Source organism: Tachysurus fulvidraco, chromosome 1 (assembly GCF_022655615.1).
Source record: "Tachysurus fulvidraco isolate hzauxx_2018 chromosome 1, HZAU_PFXX_2.0, whole genome shotgun sequence".
Classification (NCBI taxonomy): domain Eukaryota; kingdom Metazoa; phylum Chordata; class Actinopteri; order Siluriformes; family Bagridae; genus Tachysurus; species Tachysurus fulvidraco.
The window spans coordinates 15,219,532-15,242,688 of record NC_062518.1 but is presented as its reverse complement, the minus strand read 5'-3'; the positions used below and the strand labels follow the sequence as shown (position 1 = coordinate 15,242,688).

The 23,157-nt window shown below is 42.3% G+C and overlaps 1 pseudogene; it reads right to left on the bottom strand.

Moving 5' to 3' along the window:
• Positions 1–794: 794 nt before the first annotated feature.
• LOC113657027 lies at positions 795–22,739 on the bottom strand (annotated as a pseudogene).
• Between the last annotated feature and the right edge of the window lie 418 nt (positions 22,740–23,157).

Here is a 23,157-nt window from a genome sequence, read left to right as displayed (position 1 = left end):
TATAAACAGAATAGTTTAGCATAAGTCCTTCATGGTAAAAAAAAAAGTTTATCATTATCAAACCATGAACCGCCTTTGTAAGGTCATGCCACAGCATCTCAATAGGATTCAGGTCAGGACTTTGACTAGGCCACTCCAAAAGTCTTCATTTTGTTTGTCTTCAGCCATTCAGAGGTGGACTTGCTGGTGTGTTTGGATCATTGTCCTGCAGAAGCCAAGTTCGCTCCAGCTTGAGGTCACGTACACTCTCTCACTCACTCATTTTCTACTGCTTATCCAAACTACTCGGGTCACGGGGAGCCTCACACCGCCAGGTGTTCGGGGTTCGATTCCCACCTCCGCCTTGTGTGTGTGTAGTTTGCATGTACTCCCCGTGCCTCGGGGGTTTCCTCCGGGTACTCCGGTTTCCTCCACCGGTCCAAAGACATGCACGGTAGGTTGATTGGCATCACTGGAAAATTGTCCGTAGTGTGTGATTGCGTGAGTGAATGAGAGAGTGTGTGTGCCCTGTGATGGGTAGGCACTCCGTCCAGGGTGTATCCTGCCTAGATGCCCGATGACGCCTGAGATAGGCATAGGCTCCCCGTGACCCGAGATAAAGCGGTAGAAAATTAATGAGTGAGAGAGTGATTTCTACTCAATGGGTTTCAGTCTCTACCAGGGGCAATTCTAGAATTTTCATTTTAGGGGGGCTCAGCCCCCAGGGTAGGGTTGTATACTACTAACCTTATTGCAATCCACTATTCCATTGTATTCCCTGTATTTCACCGTAAAAAATATGAAAAATTTAGATGTGACCAGTCACTAGAAAATTTTGAGTTGTGAATGTAGTTTTTTTTTTTTTTTTTTTACAATGAAGACTTCCTGATTCATTACTCACTGTACAAACACACGTATACACGTTTCCAGTACAAACACATTTTACTGTTTGCATTTCTATGCTCACATAAAAACCTCAGATAAGGAAATTTAAAAAAAAAAAAAAGAAAGAAAATGACAAACTTTGACTATGCATATCAGCAATATAAACAACACATGTATGAGGCTGGACAATGGACTGTGGTTAACTATCAGACGGAATGAAAAACAAGCGAAAATGAAGCAGCCTGCTCTGACCCGTTGTTCTCCTATCATGATACACTAATGATTCATATATATAATTAAAATTATGTTTAACAATACAAAACAAAATAACTCCACATGATGTTTCTCTCTCTGTGCCATTTAGTGCTTTCAGACAATATAATGATGTGTGGCTTTAATCATTTCTGTGCACGGCTGCATAGTTGTAATGCCGAAATACACAATATGTGTTACATTTTAAAAGGTCAATTAAAATAAATCATGGTCGTTTTCTAAAGTATGTTTTCATGGGTGTTAATCGCTTTATTTTTGTTGGAAGAAAAAACAACTATCACACTGTGATAAGGACTGAAGTTGAACGCAGCGAAGACGCATTGGATGAGAAACCGAACTGTGTATTGGTCCAGTAAACTGCAATTACAAGAACTGCACCGATGCAGATGACATATCATAGCAATCCATCACTAAAAACACACACACCTTGTACTCTCTGATGTTTGCTCTGCTCGGCGTCCCTGCGGATTTAAAAACGCGCTGAATCCACGCACACTCAGTTCAGGGGAAGAGCCGAAACATGACGCAGCTTGTCGCCGCTTCAAATGCGTTTTTAAAGGGGACTGCAGCGATCAAAAAATAATTAATCAAATAATTTTTTAGGGGGACTGGGCAAAAGTTTAGGGGGGATAAAGCCCCCCTAAAAAGGGCCTAGTGACGCCCCTGGTATCTACTGATACAGTTTACAGTATACATGTTAAAATTCTTACTTATGTTGTGATTAAAGATGGAACCAACTGTTTATGATTTCATGGATATAAATTATGTTTTATTTTGTATTTCTACTTAATTCTGTTCTGTTCACATTTTTTGAATAAACAGGATTGTTCTCTACATTATAAAGAAGTTTGTACTGCTGTTTGATAAACCTCTAAAAAGATAAAATATTAAAATATATAAAACTACAACATAAATGCTCATAAGCTCAATTTTACTCTCGTAAATAGAAACATTTTAAAGATTTTACAGTAACAGACCCGACATTTTAAAATCCATCTTGATTTTGGTCGGAATTCTTTGCTTTAACAGATCAAGCGAGTGAAGAGAAAGATGAGAAAAATCAGGATATAGTAGAAAATGTGCAGGATTTCTGCAGGCGGCTACACGTTATATATGTATGTGTGTGTATAATATATTAAATGTACAAAAAGATAACTGATAAACAAAAGAAGCTGCCTGAATAACAAACGAATGACGATTAATTAAGACAGAAATGAGTTAATTGGATTTAAATCTAACGCTAAAACATCATGATGCTAAATGTAAAGTCACTAAATAATCTCAGCTGTTAGTGATCAGTCTTTAGTTCTGCAGTTCTTCTCTTTGCTGAAGCCACATTCTGAAATAAAAACCATCTCATTACACACTGTAATAAACACAAACTGTGACAAATCCTAAACATCTGGATCAATCTAATCGACAGGGCTGACGAGACAATCTGGAAGGCAAAATTAAATGAAACATCTGTACTGTTTAGTGCACATTATTACTGCTAAGGAGGAAACAGTCTAGTTTTAATAAGGTGCGCCATCTAGTGTCAGTCTTGATCACACACACACACACACACACACACACACACACACACACACACACACACACACACACACACACACAGGCGCACACACACACACACAGGCGCACACACACACCCAGGCGCACACACGCAGACACACACACGCAGGCACACGCACACACACACAGGCGCACACACACACACAGGCGCGCACACACACACACAGGCACACACACACAGGCGCACACACACACACACGCAGGCACACACACACACGCAGGCACACACACACACGCAAGCACACACACACGCAGGCACACACACACACGCAGGCACACACACACACGCAGGCACACACACACACGCAGGCACACCCCCACAGGCAGGCACACACCCACAGGCAGGCGCACCCACACAGGCAGGCACACACACACACCCACAGGCAGGCACACACACACACCCACAGGCAGGCACACACACACACCCACAGGCAGGCACACACACACACCCACAGGCAGGCACACACACACACAGGCAAGCAGGCACACACACACACAGGCAGGCACACACACACACAGGCAGGCACACACACACACAGGCAGGCAGGCACACACACACAGGCAGGCACACACACACACAGGCAGGCACACACACACACACACACACACACACACACACAGGCAAGCAGGCACACACACACACACACAGGCAAGCAGGCACACACACACAGGCAAGCAGGCACACACACACAGGCAAGCAGGCACACACACACAGGCAGGCAGGCACACACACACACAGGCAGGCAGGCACACACACACACAGGCAGGCAGGCACACACACACACACACAGGCAGGCACACACACACACACAGGCAGGCAGGCACACACACACACACAGGCAGGCAGGCACACACACACAGGCAGGCAGGCACACACACAGGCAGGCAGGCACACACACACAGGCAGGCAGGCACACACACACAGGCAGGCAGGCACACACACACAGGCAGGCACACACACACAGGCAGGCACACACACAGGCAGGCACACACACACAGGCAGGCACACACACACAGGCAGGCACACACACACAGGCAGGCACACACACACACACAGGCACGCTCACACGCACACAGGCGGGCACGCACACACACGGGCAGGCACACACACAGGCAAGCAGGCACACACACACACACACAGGCAAGCAGGCACACACACACACACACAGGCAAGCAGGCACACACACACAGGCAGGCAGGCACACACACACAGGCAGGCAGGCACACACACACACACACAGGCAGGCAGGCACACACACACACACACAGGCAGGCAGGCACACACACACACAGGCAGGCAGGCACACACACACACAGGCAGGCAGGCACACACACACAGGCAGACAGGCACACACACACACAGGCAGGCACACACACACACAGGCAGGCAGGCACACACACACACAGGCAGGCAGGCACACACACAGGCAGGCAGGCACACACACACAGGCAGGCAGGCACACACACACACAGGCAGGCAGGCACACACACACACAGGCAGACACACACACACACAGGCAGGCACACACACACAGGCAGGCACACACACACAGGCAGGCACACACACACAGGCAGGCACACACACACAGGCAGGCACACACACACACACAGGCAGGCACACACACACACACAGGCAGGCACACACACACACAGGCAGGCACACACACACACAGGCAGGCACACACACACACAGGCAGGCACACACACACACAGGCAGGCACACACACACACAGGCAGGCACACACACACACAGGCAGGCACACACACACACACAGGCAGGCACACACACACACAGGCAGGCACACACACACACAGGCAGGCACACACACACACACAGGCAGGCACACACACACACAGGCAGGCACACACACACACAGGCAGGCACACACACACACAGGCAGGCACACACACACACAGGCAGGCACACACACACACACAGGCAGGCACACACACACACAGGCAGGCACACACACGCAGACACATGCAGACACAAACACATGCACTTACCTTCAGCACATCATAATCAGAGGACATGGTTACAGGGTTCAGAGTTGTGTAAGTGTCACTGGGAGAACACTGAATATTCTAGGAGGACATGAGAGTTTAAAGAACTAAACACGCACGCGTGCACACACACACACACAACACACACAGAGAGGCAGAAAGACCGTATACTTACTTGCAGTGTGTCATAATCCGGGGATGTACACATGATGTTAAGCCCGGAGTATGGGTCCTCTCCAGGTTGTGGAACACACTGAGTGAAATGAAGAGAAAACCTCTTTCATTTTTATTCAATAATAGATTCATAGGAACTTCATGTAGAGCTTTGTGAAGATAAAGACATGAAGTGAAAACTTCTTTGAGTACCTGAATATCTCTCTCTTCTCTTTTCTTCCTCCTGTTCACATAAAGGACATAAAAACAAGGCTGTTCAATCTGTTCCTTATTCCGCTAATGTTTAACACTGGATTACGATCACAGTAATTTAAGGAAGAAATAAAGAATTCAGTCAGTCACTCACTTAACACACAGGAAGGCGGTAAGAAGGGAGAGAAGCAGAGCAGGAACGAGTGCAGCAGCAGCTCCCCATACAGCATGCAGCTTCCACACCTCAGCTGAGATAAAGAAAAGCTTTCAGCTCACATACAGAGGACAAAACTATTTACTGTGGAAAATAAAATATTTTTATACAACCATGAAATGAATTAATCAAATCCTAATTAAGGGTCAAAAAATCTTTGGTCACTGAAGTTTGTGCTTATATTTCCTCCAGTATTAAGGTCTTTCTGCTAATCGGTTTAGTCCTTATACACAGTACATCAGTAAACACCAGCACTGAAGTTTTATTCACTTAAAAAACACTCAGGAAAAATGCTGTTATATAAAAATAATCAAATTCAGGGTGGTAACATCAGCGACAGGGTGGTGTGAGTGCATTAATATAAACACTTACTGAACACATCCAGGTGTGTTGGTGTAGAGTTCTGGTGTCCCAGCTGGTTGTGAGCAGTGCAGTAGTACAGTCCTCTGTGCTGGGAGCTGATGTTACTGATGCTGTAATTCTGGCCTGTTATCAGCAGTGTGTCTGCAGCTGAACTCTGTTTAAACCAGGAGTAGATGAGAACAGGAGGGTTTGCATCACTGCTACAGCTCAGAGTCACTGAATCCCCCTCCACTGTGTCTCCAGAGGAAAGAACCACTGCTCTGGTGTTTTTAGAGGAATCTGAACAGAAATAAAAACACCTGAATCAGCTGCTGTGTGTTCAGGATCAGTGTTTGATAGAGATGTAGATGGACTCTGAATGAGGAGAGTAAAATCCACACTCACACAATGGAGGAGAGAGGAGACTGTCATGGCCTTCAACAGCACAGGTGTAACTGACCGCACCACCAACTGCAGCTACAGAGCAGGAGGCAGATTTACACTCAGACACACGCTGTCCGTTCTTGTACCAGATGTAAGTGGGTTTGTTAGACAGAGTGCAGGTGGTGATGCAGCTCAGATCGATTTGTCCACTACCCGAGTCTGATACTGTAACCTTCAGATCTGCAAATATTAAATTAGATTGTAATTACTTTTATCTGTAAAAATGTAGATAAACAAATGTATAATAGTGTTACATTACCTGTGACAGACAGAGAGACTCCAGGTTCTCCGGTGTGTTTTCCTTTAGGATCATCAGTGTAGAATCTGAACCTGTATGTTTGAGCATCTCTCTCTCTCTCAGGTTAGTGGTTCTCAGACTACAGTTATTCTGGGAGCTCTGTGTGTACTGCACTCGGCCCTGATACCCCTCATTCTCTCTCACATCCTCAGGCTCAACATTAACCTGCTGTTTAATAAACCATAACATTTTCATGACCTTGTATTTATTAGGGAAGGTAAAATAACTGTGTATGTCCACTGATGAGCTAATTAGACCACAGATAGTCTGGGTGGAGTAAGTCACACTCCAACAGCTCTTCTCATCAGGAACACCTGAAACACACAAAATTAGTTAGAAAAAAAAAATCTATAACTAAAGCATCACTCAGTTATGTATCACTACATGTGATTTTATTGTAATCTGACAAAAGTGAGACAATGACAAAGTGAGTGAAGTTTAAAGTGAGTTCTTACAGACTGCAGGAGAGCGAAGTTCCTCATGTCCTCTTACAGCACAGGAGAAGCTGCCTGTATCCTTACTGCTGACATCCAGTTCATTTGTGTCCTGGTCAGTAACACGCTGTCCGTTCTTGTACCAGATGTAAGTGGGTTTGTTAGACAGAGTGCAGGTGGTGATGCAGATCAGCTTCTTCTTCCAGTTGACCTTCAGCTCTGCAAATATTAAAATTACATTGTAATTACTGTTATCTGTAAACCTGTAGTTAAATAAATGTATAATAATAATAATACATTTTATTTATAGGCGCCTTTTTGAACTTTCAAGGTCACCGTACAAAAAAAACAAAACAAAAACAATCTGAATCGAATAGTTACAAAGCGATACAAATTAGACCAGCAGTACAAATTATGATGTAGAATAAGCTAAACTAAACAGACGAGTTTTAAGCTGAGATATAAATAACGAAAGAGAATGAATATTACGGAATTCAGATGGAAGGGAGTTCCAGAGCTGAGGTGCAGAGCAACTGAAAGCTTTATTCCCCATAGTTACAAGACGGACAGAGGGAACAATGAAATGAGTCAAACAAGAAGATCTAAGAGTGCGATTTGGTGTTGGAGTATGAAGAAGATCAAGAAGATATGAATGTGCAAGATTGTGGATAGCTTTAAATGTTAGAAGAATAATTTTATACTTAATACGAAAAATAATGGGAAGCCAGTGTAGCTGTTCCAGAACAGGTGTAATATGATGGATAGAGGAAGTAAGAGTGATAATGCGGGCAGAAGAATTTTGAACGAGTTGCAGCTTATGAAAGGTTTTGTGAGGAAGCCCAATAAGAAGGTAATTACAAGAATAGTGGTTGATTGAGTCGTGAGAAAGGAACGAAGCCTATCGTTATTCCGAAGGTGAAAGTATGCAGCCAGACTAACATTATTTACATGAGACGTAAAAGAAAGGGTACCAAAAGATGACACCAAGAATCTTAACCTGAGATGAGGGAGCTATGAGAGATTAATCAATGGAAATAAGAAAATTTGAAAATTTGTTAAGCACAGATTTTGTACCTATAATGAGAAATTCTGTTTTATTACTATTGGTCTGGATTTTCCAAGATGGCACCGTTGTGTTTGGCCTGCCACTTGCTCCTCTGTTTTTTCATGTTTGCTTTTTCTACCATCTCGTCGTTTACTGTGTATGATCGCACCACGCTGATAGAACTGCGTTGTACAACTAATCGCCTCTTAAATACCTAGTCCTTTAAACCAGGGGTTCCCAACCTTTTTGTGCCAGGGACCAGCTTATTCATAACCAGTTTTACCATTTTTAATGCCTCAATTTTAAGATGCATCATTTGGAACATATCACTGTGTAAAACAGTAACAGCTTATCATTTAATTGCATATAATGAACATGGTGGCAACAAACTTGTAGGAATATACCAATCTTTTTAAACTTTCAGACCTGTTCGCAAAATGTTTCCCTTTTTTCCCATACAATTAGGTCTACTTCAGAAGCAACTTACACAGCACTCACTCACTAGCAGGTGGCAGTAATGGCAAATTTTATGAAAATACCAGTCCATTTCACCTGTCAAATCTCTCCAGAACAACTAAAGACAATCACTTCAACAGCAACTTAGTGTTTTCGCTCACCAACAGGTGACAACAAAGGCTAATTATATGAAAATAAGAGCCAGTTTCAACAGTCAGACAGTTTTAGAATACAATAGCAAACACACAGTGATTTCAGCCAATAATTTTTAAAAGTATAAAATTAGAGATTAAGCTTTAACCTTTAACAAAAAATACCAGACCAGACCAATGAGAACAGAACATGAACTGCTTATTGATATTTCTATAGCCTATTTGTTCTTCCTGGGCATCCATAAAAAACATATATGCATCCAAAACAATGCACACAAATTCCAGGATACAATAAAACGAAATTTGAAAAGGTCTGCTTCACAAATATGAACGAAAACCAGCTTACAGTCTGATATCCATATCAGTGAGGCCCATGGGATTGCTTGGCAGCCACAAGAACATCATAACTCCTCCGTTTTGTCTTTGAGAGTTGGGTGTTTGGTGGTTAAGTGCCGTCAAGTTGTGACGGCTTCATTGCAGAGTTTTTCACCACAAATAACACACAACAAATTTGGTGCCACAGAATCGCCTGTTGTCGTAAATCCATACCTAATGTATGAGGTATCGTATTTACGATTCAAGCTTGACTTTATTTCTCTCTTGCTATTTCCGAGTTGGTCATCGCCTTTTCTTTTACCAGAACTGCCCTCAATGAAATTAGCCATTGAAGTTTGCTGAGGCCCGCTCATCTCTCCACGTACTGTACTTCGGTCACTTCAGGTGCACCGCGCTTTTTTTGCAGTCCGTTCAGATACAACACGTTGCTAAGCAATCGCAAGGCGCTCAAAGAAACACATTTTAATTTATTTATTGTTTATGTTTTGGTTTAAATAACATGACATGCCATAGCACTTAAAAAAGACAATTATTATTATTATTTAAAAAAATTCGGCACTGGTCCGGGGACCGGGGGTCGGGAATCACTGCTTTAAACCACCACCGCCACTGTTGACATTAATTCCTCCTTTCCTGAGACGCCCTGTCTGTCTGCTACCAGGCAGGAAGCGCCACAGAAGACGCGGTCGGAGAGGCGGGTTACATGTCAGGCTGAGGACTCACCTGGATTCTTCGTCTCCGAGGGGTCAAGATCAACCAGGATTTGGCAATGCTAGAAGATCGTGGGAATGCTACCGATGGCTTTGGCCGGTTGGCTCCAACACTGGCGATCCGTTTCCGTGTCCCCGCCGCATTGAAACATCCACCCGGGGTTGTGTCCAAGGAAACCTCCGTCCAATTCCTCGTGTGACATCGTCGCCTGTCAACTTGTCCATGTTCCGCATGGCACTTTGTAACACCAGATCGCTCAATAACAAAACATTTGTCCTCAATGAGGTCATCTCCTCATACAATCTGGATCTGTTTATCCTCACCAAAACTTGGCTTCCCCCAGGTGACGTCAGCGCCTTTTCGGAAATCCTCCCCTCTGGATACCTTTACCTAAACACGCCGCGGATAACCACCATACATAGACAGTCCTTGAAGTTCCACCAGTTGTCCACTAGAGGGTATTCCAGCATCGAGTTACAAGTATTTGTGCTTACACTACCCTGTCCGATTTTATGTGCAGTAATCTACCGGCCGCCCAAATTAAATAAAGATTTTTTTAATTGAGTTTCTAGCAAAGTTTGACAATATTCTAATCAGTGGTGACTTTAACATTCATGTTTGCGGTCCCTCTGACAAACTTGCTAATGAATTTAAGGCACTTTTAGACTCGCCTCTACTCATTAGATCTGGCTCAATCCATTTCCTCTCCCACCCATAGGTTAGGTCACACTCTTGACCTTATTATCTCTCATGGGGTGATTGTGTCCACTTGTGCGGTCATGGATTTTCCCATCTCTGACCATTCTCTCATATGGTTTGACATTTGTGCTTTTCCACCTGCACCAACGTCTATTGCCCCTGATCGCCGTCGCATTATTACCTCATCTACAGTCGATGATTTTGTTGCTGCCTTCTCGGTTTCTAATCTCGACTCTACTGATGAATTGCCATTGCCTCTTTGCCCGGACCGTTTCCTCACCTCCTTCCATACCACCTGCTCCCAGATTATGGACTCTGTTGCGCCCTATAAGGTAAAGTCGACCAATGGTCCATTGGACACCGGGCTCAATGATACTACTCGGGCCCTCAGGCACCGGTGTAAACAGGCTGAGCGAAAATGGAAGAAGGATAGGCTGCAGGGGTCACTGGAGATGTTTAGAGACAGTCTTGCCACCTATCAGAGTGCACTGAAGGAAGCTAAAGGACAGTACCTTTCTGCTCTCATCAATAGCAATAGCCACCGCCCTGGAATTTAATTCAGCACCATCAATTCTGTTATAAATCCGGTGTCTGTCACCTTGAATGACGTATCTGTAAACACATGTAATGCATTCAAGCAACATTTTTTGGACAAGGTTTTGTCTGTTAGGCAAACCATTACACAAGTCCCCGTTGTTGCCATGTCTACTCGTGCGGCGCAAGGCGTGCTAGAGTACTTTGATGCAGTTACTCTGGTGGACCTCAAAAAACTGTCCACGAGTTGAAGCCTACCACCTGCCCTCTAGATGCTGTTCCAGCCAGGATTTTGAAGGAGGCTGTTGACATCATAGGTCCCATCCTTGTCCCCTTCATAAACAGCTGTTTTAGGGTGGGTACTGTTCCCGCTGCTCTCAAACACACTATTGTTAGACCGTTGCTCAAGAAACCCAACCTTGATCCCTCCATACACTCAAACTTCCATCCTATATCTAACCTGTCATTTCTGTCTAAGTTGATGGAGAAGCTTGTTGGCTTTCCCAGAACTTCCTACATCTGAATGAAGAAAAGACTGAGTACATCCTGTTTAGCCCAGATTCACCCAGCAGTTCTATTAGTTTTGGTCCTCTAACACCTCAGTTTGCACCTACCGTGCTTAACCTGGGTGTTATCTTTGACAAAAGTATGCACTTTGATAAGCAGATCAGTGCAGTAGTGAAGGCGAACTTTTTCCCAGCTAAGACTACTCAGCAAGGTCAAATCATTCTTGTCCCAAGCTGACCTTGAAAAAGCGATACATGCCTTCATCAGCTCGAGGATTGACTACTGTAATGCTCTCTACATTGGACTTAATCAATCACTTCTCAATCAGCTCCAAATGGTACAAAATGTGGCAGCACATCTTCTCTCTAACACCTCCAAACGCTCACACATCACTCCTGTCCTCCACTCGCTTCACTGGCTTCCTGTTGTGGTTTAGGGTGGAGTATAGGTACTTCTTTTTGTGTTCAAGGCCATAAATGGTCTGGCCCCAGCCTACCTTGCCGAATTAATAAAGGTCTACCAACCAGACATACCTCTCTGGTCACTCCCAAATACAAATATATGAAGTTTGGAGGCCGGTCATTTGCCATCCAGGGACCAAAGCTGTGGAACGCACTTCCAACACACTTACGATCCATCACTGTGCTGTGTTTTTAAATTGCAGTTGAAAACTCATTTATTCACACAAGCTTTTAACACGTAGCCCCTGTTTCAACTGATATTTTATGCTATTTTATGTTCATTGTGTTCTTATATTTTTATTGTTTATTGTTGTTTTACTGGAAAGCACCTTGTGCTCCTTTTGGCTGTTGTAGGGTGCTCTATAAATAAAATTTGATTGATTGATTGATTTAGTTTAAAAAAGTTTGCTGAAAACCATGATTTTATATTAAGGAGACAATCAGAAGAGCAGATGGAGGGAGATTGGAATGCGATTTTAAGGAAAGGTACAGCTGGGTGTCATCAGCATAGCAGTGAAACTTAACCTGATGCTTATGAAAAATATGTCCAAGTGGTAAAATGTAAGTAATAAATAACAAAGGTCCAAGGACAGAGCCCTGGGGTACACCAGTGGTAACGGAAACTACTGAAGAGGTGAATGACTTTAGTTGAACTGTGTGCGATCAGAGAGATATGAATGAAACCATTTCAAAGGTGTGTTGGTGATGCCAATATTGGAAAGCCTGTCTAAAAGAATATTGTGGGAAATTGAATCAAAAGCTGCACTCAGATTAAGGAGTAGGAGGATGGATAGCAAACCAGAATCAGCTGCTATAAGCAAATCATTTGTAATATTTAATAGAGCCGTTTCAGTGCTATGAAATGGGTGAAAACCAGATTGGAATTGTTCATATAGATTATTGCCAGACAAATGAATATGAAGTTGAGCAGCAACAACTTTTTCCAAAATTTTAGAAATAAAAGATTATTAAGGTTGTTGGTATCCAAACCTGGTTTCTTTGGAATACTGTTTTCTTTAGCAACTGTTTTGAAAAGAGAAGGAACAAATCCAGTGGTAATTGAAAAATAAATAATATCCATAATAAACGGGGACAGAGATGAAGCAGTAGCCTTAACAAGGACAGTTGGTAAATGATCAAGAACACAAGTTGAAGATTTAGATTGATGAACAAGTTTTAAGATATCATCAATTGAGGGTAGAATAAACTCAGAGAACAGTTGTGTAGGAACAGGTAAAACTGAGACACGTGGAGTAGAAACAGGAATGGCCATAAGTTTAGGATGAATGCCTTCGATTTTTGAAGTAAAGAATGATGCTAAAGTATTACAGAAATCAGATGAATACAAATGAGAGGAAGTTTTTCAATAATGAAAAAAGATCCCTTGAATTCCCTTCATTTGAACCAATTAAGCCAGAATAGTATGTAGATTTAGCTTTAGCAATAGTGTCTTTATAGTGAAACATATGTTCTGAATACATTTCCTGTGCACAGTAAGGCCAGTTCTGGCCCCGGATAAGCAGTAGAAAATGGATGGATGGATGGATGGATGGAGACTATTATTATACTGAGAGACAAAGTTATCTGGAGTGGAAGAGCTGTCAGCCCTAGAAAGACTTGCGATGCTTAAAGGCAAGCTTCCCAAATTAATGTCCTTGATTTTCTGAAATAATATCATACATGTAGAATTCGATTCGAAGAGTGAAAGATTTACCTTAAAAGACAGTAACAGATGATCAGTAAATGGAAATAAGTCTGCATTAAGGTTGTCTGGAGAGACACCTCAACAACAGATTAAATGCATAGTATGTCCTTTAGTATGCGTGGGAAAATTCACATGTTGAAGCAGTCCATAACTATGCAGACAAGACGTAAATTCTTTAGTAAGATTGTTGTTAACATCATCCATGTGAATACAGTGATGCCTCGAGATACGAGTGCTTTGACATACGCATTTTTTGAGATACAAGCTGTGATTCGACCAAATTTTTGCCGTGAGATACGAGCAAATTTTTGAGATATAAGCATCCGAGCAGCCGCCGCCAAAACAAAGATCCCCAACAACCACGTGTGAGATACAAGCATCCGAGCTGCTGCCGCCGAAACAAAGATCCCCAACAACCACGTGTGCTCTGTTTCCCCCACCTCAGCTTCCCGCGTCTCACTTGGTTAAAGCCGCCTTTCCACTGCACACGACAAACAACGGCCGATAAAACGGAAGTCATTAATTTCCTATTGAGAGTCGCAAAGGCGCTGCGTGGGGTGCCGACCATCTGCGGATCCGTAATTTTCGTTTTGAGCGTTGGATCCGTTAAAAAATTTTAACTTGTGCGACTACACAGCAGCTGATATGCCGACAAGTTTTTATTAAAACGACCGGCAGATATTAGTGAGGAAAGAGTGACAAAAAAGGCAAAAACAAGTGAAGAGAAAAGCGATGAAGAAAATTAAGCAAAATTAACGTAAAGAAAACTGAAATTGTAGCAATTAAGTTAAGAAAATTTCAGTTACGTTCGTTAATTTTAGTGAAGTTTAGTTAAGTTCCATTTAAGTGTAAAGTAGCATTAAGAGTAAACAGTAGCGAGTAAGTGAACGAAAGTGAAAGTGTACGTACGAGACAAAATTCCGCCTGTTTAAGCCTCCTGTTTAAACCTGTAGATTTTTTTTTTGTTGCACACATTGGCCAATTGGGGTCCCTTAACATGCTCAAAAACTTGAAATTTGGCACACACGTCAGAGTCGTGCGACGCTAGGCGTGGGCAAAGGCTGGAATACGGGCGGGGCAGGGGGGCTCTGTAGTGCCCCCTGTAATGCAAAAACAAACATTTGTGCACAGATCGGCCAATTATGTACGCACATGTACAAGAGTTGGTACGCATATAGATCTCATCGACCCGAACAACTTTTGCGCTCTAAACTATGAACTCCGTCCAACAGGAAATCGGCCATTTTGGATTATTTCATAATTGCATGCGGTGAACTTTTAAGTAGTCCTCCTAGGGAATTCATGCCATTGACATCAAACGTGGTGAACATGATGGTGAGACATTGCACTTGCTAAATTCCGAAGGGATTTTTGATATCTCGAATGGTGCTGTGTATGTTCGGCCAAGGATTCCGATCGCATCAATGTGCTTATTGTGAGTCCCAGGTATAGCGCCACCAACAGGCCCCAGGAAGTTTGTCAGTCACAAAGGTGGATTTTTTCACAGTTGCATGCAATGAATTTTTAAATTGTCCTCCTAGGGAATTCATGCGATTGACATCAAACGTGGTGAACATGATGCCAAGACATTGCACTTGCTAAATTCCGAAGGGATTTTTGATATCTCGAACGGTGCTGCCATGGCGAGGTGACTAAGTTATGGCAAATTCAGAGAAACAGGAAATGTCTAATATCTAAAGCAAAAAACGTCTTATTGGGATGACACGCGGTGTGTATGTTCGGCCAAGGATTTCGATCGCATCGATGTGCCTATTGTGAATCTCGGACATAGCGCCAGTAACAGGTGCCAGGAAGTGTGTCAGTCACAAAGGTGGATTTTTTTCACAGTTGCATGCAATGAACTTTTAGACACTCCTCTTAGAGGATTCATGTGATTGCGAACGGATTTTTGATATTTCAAACACCGTTGCCATGGCATCATGTCAAAGTTCACTTTTATTTCAGGCATATTTAAGGCTTTTGGCTTGCTTAGATTACCTCGAAATTTGACACATACATCACATTTGTCGGCTGTTAAGTGTGGACAAAAAGGTCAGACAAAGGTGTGTCAATTAAGTGGCTTCATAGCGCCACCGTTTGTTTAAAATGTGGGGTTTCATTTAACTACAGTCCCCAAATGGGTCAGTAACAACATAAAATAATCCACGGATATTTACACACTTCATGCACTTGCCGACCGTGATAAAAAAAATGTACGAGGGCCCACCATCGCTGCTTGCAGCTATATTTACTGTATGTTTTTATACAATATTTGTCATTTATAAATAGATTTTCCATATTCAAAACACAAACAAAACAACTGGAGTGGAATTTTGCGAGCTGGAACGGATTAATGGGATTTCAATTCATTTAAACGGAGAAAATTGTTTTGAGATACGAGCAATTTGAGATACGAGCAAGGTCACGGAACGAATTAAACTCGTATCTCGAGGCATCACTGTATTGAAATCCCCCACAAGAACTATATTTGGTGAGAGTGTAGTTTTTTAATTCAAAAAAGCAGCAAAGTCAGGAATAAAATCCTTGTTAAACTTTGGTGGTCGATATACAGTGCTGAGAATACTTGGAGTAGATCCAGAGAGCTGAAAAACTGCAGCCTCAAATGAGTGGAAGGCAGAACATTCAAAGACATCAGCCTCCATTCCTCATGGTAGATTATCGCCGGACATCCTCCTCGACAAGAATCACGTGGCTGAGAGATGTAAGCAAACCCTGGCAGAATGGCGTCATTGAGTGCAATAAAGTCATTTTGTTGCTGCCATTTTTCGTTTAAAAAGAGAAAATCAGTCTTGCGATTTGCAAGAAGATCCTGCACAATATGCCCCTTACTCATAAGTGAACGGATGTTAAGAAGACCAAAACTGACAGTGGTGTTGTTGCTTGGTCTGGTAACCAAGTTAGCCAGGTTCGCCAGCACACGCTGATCGGCGCGGTGACCGCCGTTCCTTGGTGGGCGTCGAACAGCTGACAATAGTGAATTTATATCACTGGATTTATTATACCAGAAGTTTCGCCGAACGCCACAATGAATATATTTCTGTCTTGGCAGATATAAGATGTCCAGATGAGCAAGCAGTGCAGGAGGTGTTGAATCATACAAACACGGAGCCAGTACAGTCCAGACAAGCACAGTACAAGCCATAAACAATAGATCCTCACTGTAGTCTACACAGTGTAATTGATGTTAATAATTATTGTTATCGGGGGGAGCAGCGGCAGCCAAGACGTGCCAGCGTTCACACTAACCCGGAAGTGAGTAAAGCTTAGTAGTAATAGCATAATAATGTGACATTACCTGTGACAGACAGAGAGACTCCAGGTGCTCCAGTGTATTTTCCTTTAGGATCATCAGTGTGGAATCTGAACCTGTATGTTTGAGCGTCTCTCTCTCTCTCAGGTTAGTGATTCTCAGTCTACAGTCATTCTGGGAGCTCTGTGTGTACTGCACTCGGCCCTGATACTCCTCATCCTGTCTCAAATCCTCAGGCTCAACATTAACCTGCTTTTTAATGAACCACAATGATTTTATCACTGTGTGACCTGCAGGATATTTATAAGAGCAGGAAAGATAAACTGATGTGTTTTTCAGAGCACACACATGTTCAGCAGTGTAAATCACACCCCAACACTCTGTACGCAGTACACCTGAAACACACAGAGACACACACACAGGAAGGAAGAAGAAGTCAGAACTGCAAATTTTATATCTTTATAAACATTTAGTTTATTCTGTGCGTCAATGAAAATGATGTAAATACTGTGAGACAGAATTGTGAAATGAAGCGATGTGTTTAGACTACAGTTGAACAGCACCAACAATTTATTGTAGGATTCAAAGATCTAAATGATACACACCATCACATCACTGATTATTAAAAACATTAAAAGTCCCCTTTATCAGAAACAATGCTAATGACAGTAATATGAGCTACTGGTTTCAGTTGGATGCTGAAGGACAGATTTACTCTGACACTTACACACTGGAGGAGAGCGGTGGTTATTCTCATACACCTTACAGGAGTAGATGCCTTCATCAGATAGACTGGTGGAGTGAAGTACAATGGATGTGTCATTTGTGTATTTGAGGTAATGGTCATTCCTGTACCAGTAGAAACCATGTGTGTTGAGTCTGCAGGTGGAGCTACAGGTCACTTTCACTTCTCTCTGTCCTACAGTGTTAGGATCCACCTTCACCTGCAAGTCTACAACACAATTATGGACCAAATCACTGTAAATACATACTATATATTACACAATAAAGTGTGTGTGTGTGTGTGTGTGTGTGTGTGTGTGTGTGTGTGTGTGTGTGTGTGTGTGTGTGTGTGTGTGTATTACCTGTAACAGTCAGTTGAACTCCAGATGAAGCTGATATCCAGTCACTGCTCTGTGTTTTAAATCTAAAGTTATAAACTCCAGAGTCACTCACTCTCACATTCCACACTATCAGACTACAGTCAGACCCCCAGGTGTTTACAGACACACGTCCTGAATATTCTGGATCTTTTCTCAGGTCTTGTGGTTCTCCTTCAGAGCTCTGGCCTCGATACCACTGTCTCTCTGTGACTCCGGAGTGATCAGGTGTAAATGTACAGGGGATTTTTACTGTAGATCCAATAACAACACAGAGACTCTGAGAGGAGAAAGTTACACTGTGCTGAGACTGAATTCCTGGAACACACACACACACACACACACACATGCAAGCAGACACAGACACAGACACACAGACAGAAACACAGACACACACACAGACACCAGTAGCAAAAAGGAAAATGAGTCAAGGGCTGTAGCTATCGAATTTTTCAGTCATCAAGTATTCTACCGAAAATTTCCTCGAATAATTGAGTAATCGGATAAAATGTGTTTTTGCTTTATTAAATATACAAGAGAAAATAAGACAAGTCTCTTAAAATTAACAACTAATTGGTTTCCTTTTTTAAAAATGTCAAGCATCGCGTTAGTTCAGGCAGGCCATGTCTTCAAGCATGCATCATCTCTCTTTTGGCTCTCAATGAAGGCGGTCGCATTTTCTCTCCCTCCCTTTTTTTTACTTTCCCTGCTTTGCTCCTCTCGTCTCGTCTATTGTCTTAAGCCCTATTCGGACGGGATTAGTTTTACGTGGGGACGTGGAGTAATGCAATTTTACCTCAGGACGTCTGTAATATTAATTGGCCAATTCACATGGGAGAAGACATCTCAGTAAAACTAGCAGAAGTGGGAGGGGTAACTCGCTTTACGCACCACAGTAACCTCCTTGTCGTCATGTGCGTATGACGTTGCTTTCTGTTTCAAGCACCTCCATGCTTGCAAAATGCGCCAAAAACTTTTAAACAGGAAATGACGGAATTTTACCGTACATATTTACAGCGGGTCTATTCGGACGGGATTAGTATTACCTGAGGTAATTTTTCCGGACCTTTTTACAGAAGGTAAAAGTCGCCGTAATCTTTATTGACATTGTTCTTAATGATTACCGAGATGGCACATTCGGATGGGACTAAAATCACAGAGAAGCTCTGGTAATAATTACTTTACCCCCACGTCCCCACGTAAAACTAATCCCATCCGAATAGGGCTTTATACTTTGAGAGACTCTCTCTGCTCTGCTCTCCAAACTAAAAATCATGGACTAAACATCATGGATTTGATAAACTGGTCTCTCAACGAAATTGACACTATCTTCTCGAGAAGCTTGGGGGAACCTGACTGCCCTGCCAGAACGTTCGCAGCTGGCTATAGGATGGGAGAGGTGGCGAATAGTGTGTCTGGCGGCTCTTTCCGTGGAGGACATTGAAGATATCTACCTATTTGGAACCATGATAACAGGAGTTTTGCTGATTGGATTAGGCATTGCCCTGGTTTATCGAGGAAATCAGAAAAGGTGACAGCTGTCCAAAACCTCCCAAGGCTGCCCGTCATGATTGATGCAGTGGGCAGAGCGGTCAGCACTGATGCTGGGACTATTAACCGCAAAATGGATAACATCACGGTGAGGCTCACTGCTTTGGATACTGTTAACATCATGGAGAACTTTGGAAAGAAAAATGGATCGATTTGGAGACCAGAATGGACTAAGAGAGTAGTCGTTTAAATTGGAATGCGTCTTCTCGCCCGAAGACCAAACAAACCCAATCTTATCTGCTTTCGGCTCCCCTCAACCAGCATTGGCCTCGGCCAAGGCCACTGCTGGAACAACAATTCCCCTGGAAGAGCACTGGAGCGAGACGCTCTTGCTTTCCTTCCCCATTTCCATAGACACCTCCGAATTGTTGACTCTGTCTGGGACCTGATCAAGGCTGTCTCCATGGCAACTTGCTGTGTATTGCTATGACAATCTTGCGGACTGAGGCACCGAGATTTGATGCTGGGAGCAACGACTCTCCAGGCGTATACATACATACACACACACAAAGATATCCCACGCCTTCGCCGCTTTGTACCGCCAGTCTGACAAGCGGGTCTGTGACTAGCGCCGAAGATAAAGGCTGCAGGACCTGATGGCTGCTTGCCTGTGCGGGATTACCTCCACCCCCCACTCCCCTCCCCTGTTGCAAGTCGTGTGTTTATGGCATACTGTTTATGTGCTTATGTTGCTGAGGTGTTTTTCCTGTTCCCACACTGTACTCCCCACTGGAGCATAGTCTGGGGGTTGTTTTTTTTCTCCTCCCTTCCCTCACATTATGCTGTATTTCTTTTCATTCCCCTGTCTTCCTGTCCTGTCCCCCCCCCCCCTTGTCATATTGTATGTATTATATGTATGGACAGGTTGCTGATAAATCAGCTGTTCATGACACGCACCAATCTGGTTACGACATCCATATTATCCGACTCTTTAAATTCCCATTCATTGAGCCGCTTTCTAGTGCATCGCTGCTGCCGCAATTTAAACTCCCTCCTCCAACCCCGACTCCACCTAGCCAGAACCCGTTGTTCGTGTACCAGTTTACGTTATAATTCTTCATCATGTATTTGTTTTTTTTCTTCTCTCTCTCTCTCTCTCTCTCTCTCTCTCTATTTATTTATTCCTTAAAACATGTAAGTGAGCATATTTAATACTATGCATTATTAATGGTTCTGCTGTTATATGGGGGGTCTATTTTATTCTCTAGTTGCTGCTCTCCCCGCTCTGTCTACACATGCGCACGGATGGGCGCCTGGATTTTTGCCCAGAACCGAACCATACCGCCAACACTAACTGTATGCATATCATCTAATAAATCCTCATTGGTACTGACTGAAATGAACTTTTATTTTTTAAATGCATAGTATGCAATGCATACAACAATATTTTCTAACAAAAATAAACATTTAGATATTACCCATTGTTTCTCTGTCTGTATTGTCAACAATGACAAAGTTGACTGAGAAGAATTAAGTACATTTAAGTGCCAAATTAACCCTTTTCTGAAATGCAAAAACAAAAAAAATAAATTACTTTCAAATTACTTGTTTAATGTATCAAAACTAAGGCATAAATTCAAACAAACAAACAATCAAACAAACAAATAAATAAATATTACAAAAATATTGCCTTTAAGTCATGCAACTTAACTTTCAGAACTAAAATATTCTAAATCTACAGCTCAGGCATAACATAAGCCTTTACTGTCTTCTTGGAATGCTTTGTGGTATTTAAGAGGCAAAAAACGTGGACAGGAACTTGGAACCTAGTTCAAGCATATATATAGGGATGTGGTAGCTCAGTGGTTAAGGTGTTGGGCTACTGATCGGAAGGTCATGCGTTCGAACTGCAGGTCCACAAAGCTGCCACTGCTGGGCCCCTGAGCCAAGCCCTTAACCCTCAGTTGTAAGTCACTCTGGATAAGGGTGTCTGCTAAATGCAGTGTGTATATATATATATATATATATATATATATATATATATATATATAATTTAATCAGAAAGTCTCTGTCTCTCTCTCAAAATATGTGGTTTAAAAGTCTTTAAAGGAGCATGTGACTGGAATGAAGAAAAGTAAGCATATCAACATGCTCAGAATTGAGGCTTTCCCAGTGCTTTGAAGCAATGTTTTCTGCTGCTGAAAACAGACAGAAAACAAACTCTGATGGTGTCCCAAACCTTAGACATTTTCTGTCGTTTTCTCCTGTTTGTTTCTTCTCTTTGCTCATTGCCATTATTTGCTCATTGCCCTTCCATTTTGCAGCCCGCACTAGCACACGCCCTCAAATCAAAAGACCGCCAACTCCTCGTGTCTCCTTCCGCTTTGATGTAAGCGGAGCGTCACACAGACATGCACGCATGCACACACACACAATAATTGCACAAGAACATGACGTGAGCTTTAAAATGAATTAAAAGAGGCTTCGAGGCAGAGGAATTTGCCTCGATGAACATTTGTAAGAGTTACTTGAATTATTCGAGGAATCGTTTCAGCCCTAGTTAAGAACATGAAGTAATAACTCTTGCACTGACCAGCAAGACAGTAACCACAGTGTTAACTGCTGCTGTCACTGTTCTCAGTCACACACATGATTATGTCACATAGGAGATGAGGAGGTGTGAAAACAGAGATAAAAATAAACCTCAATTTGAAAAAGCCAATAAACTTCATTCTGGTTTTTAGACTTCACTCACACAGAAAAAGAAAGTGCAAGATTTAACAGATTAATAACAATATAATATTTGACTTTCAAAAATAATAATTTTAGATATTTATGTCTCAAACCAATTTGTAATAATTAATGTTCTTTCTTCCTCCATAACTCTTGTCTTTTACTTTCCAACATCCTACAAATTTTCATATCGTGTCAGATTAAAACAGCACAGTAAAACAGTAGAGAGCTGAAACATATGAAAAGTTTACCTGTGAGTAACATGAGGATTGTTGTTACTGTAATATTTCTCCACATTCTATAAAACACGGTGACATCAGCCTTCAGACAGACGACACTCGAGGATCCAACACATGTAGAATTTACACCTAAATTATCCTTATAAATATAAAATCTCTTACTCTTTTAATAAATATTAACGGTCTTAATCAGCCTGTTCCTCCTTCACTCGTACTGCACTTGTAAGCAGTTATGAGCTTCTTTATGACTCTAGAAATAAAGACACGGAAGCTGAGAAGCGCATTGTGTCATCACACCTCTCTAAATTAGCTTAGTCTCTTCCTTTACTTTATATCTGAACAGACTTACAGGTGTGATGAACATCTCTTTCTTACACTGGTGCTCTTTATTTTGTGCTAAAAAAACGTATCTATAAGGCCATCCTTAATAATATTTTTAAAACATATAAAATATATTTAAAACAGTTTTTTTTTCAAGTTTCAATGTAAAAAAAAAAGTACAATTTTGGTGATGGTGATTACGTAGGTATGAATTTAAACAAATTAGCATATCGTGAGGTCACTGACTGGGTCTTCAACCCGTGCCTTCGGGCGCATCATTGCAAACCTCATTTTGATGCAGGCTATATAGACCACAAACAAATTGAAATCTTTGTCAAAAACATGTTTATTGCATGAATTTCAAGTGCATTCATTTGAAGAAAAAAAATTAGGTAGAATCAAGAAATAAAGAAGCCACTAGATTTCAGAAGTGTAGGCCTATCTCATCACGCTACAGACTGCAGTGATAACCGCCTAAACAGCTGTATTCTTTAAACACCTAATGTAACCTTACTCTGAGAGCTAATCTTACTTACTATAGTTAACCTATCTCTGTAATATTACTCCTCTCTATTAGTGATAACT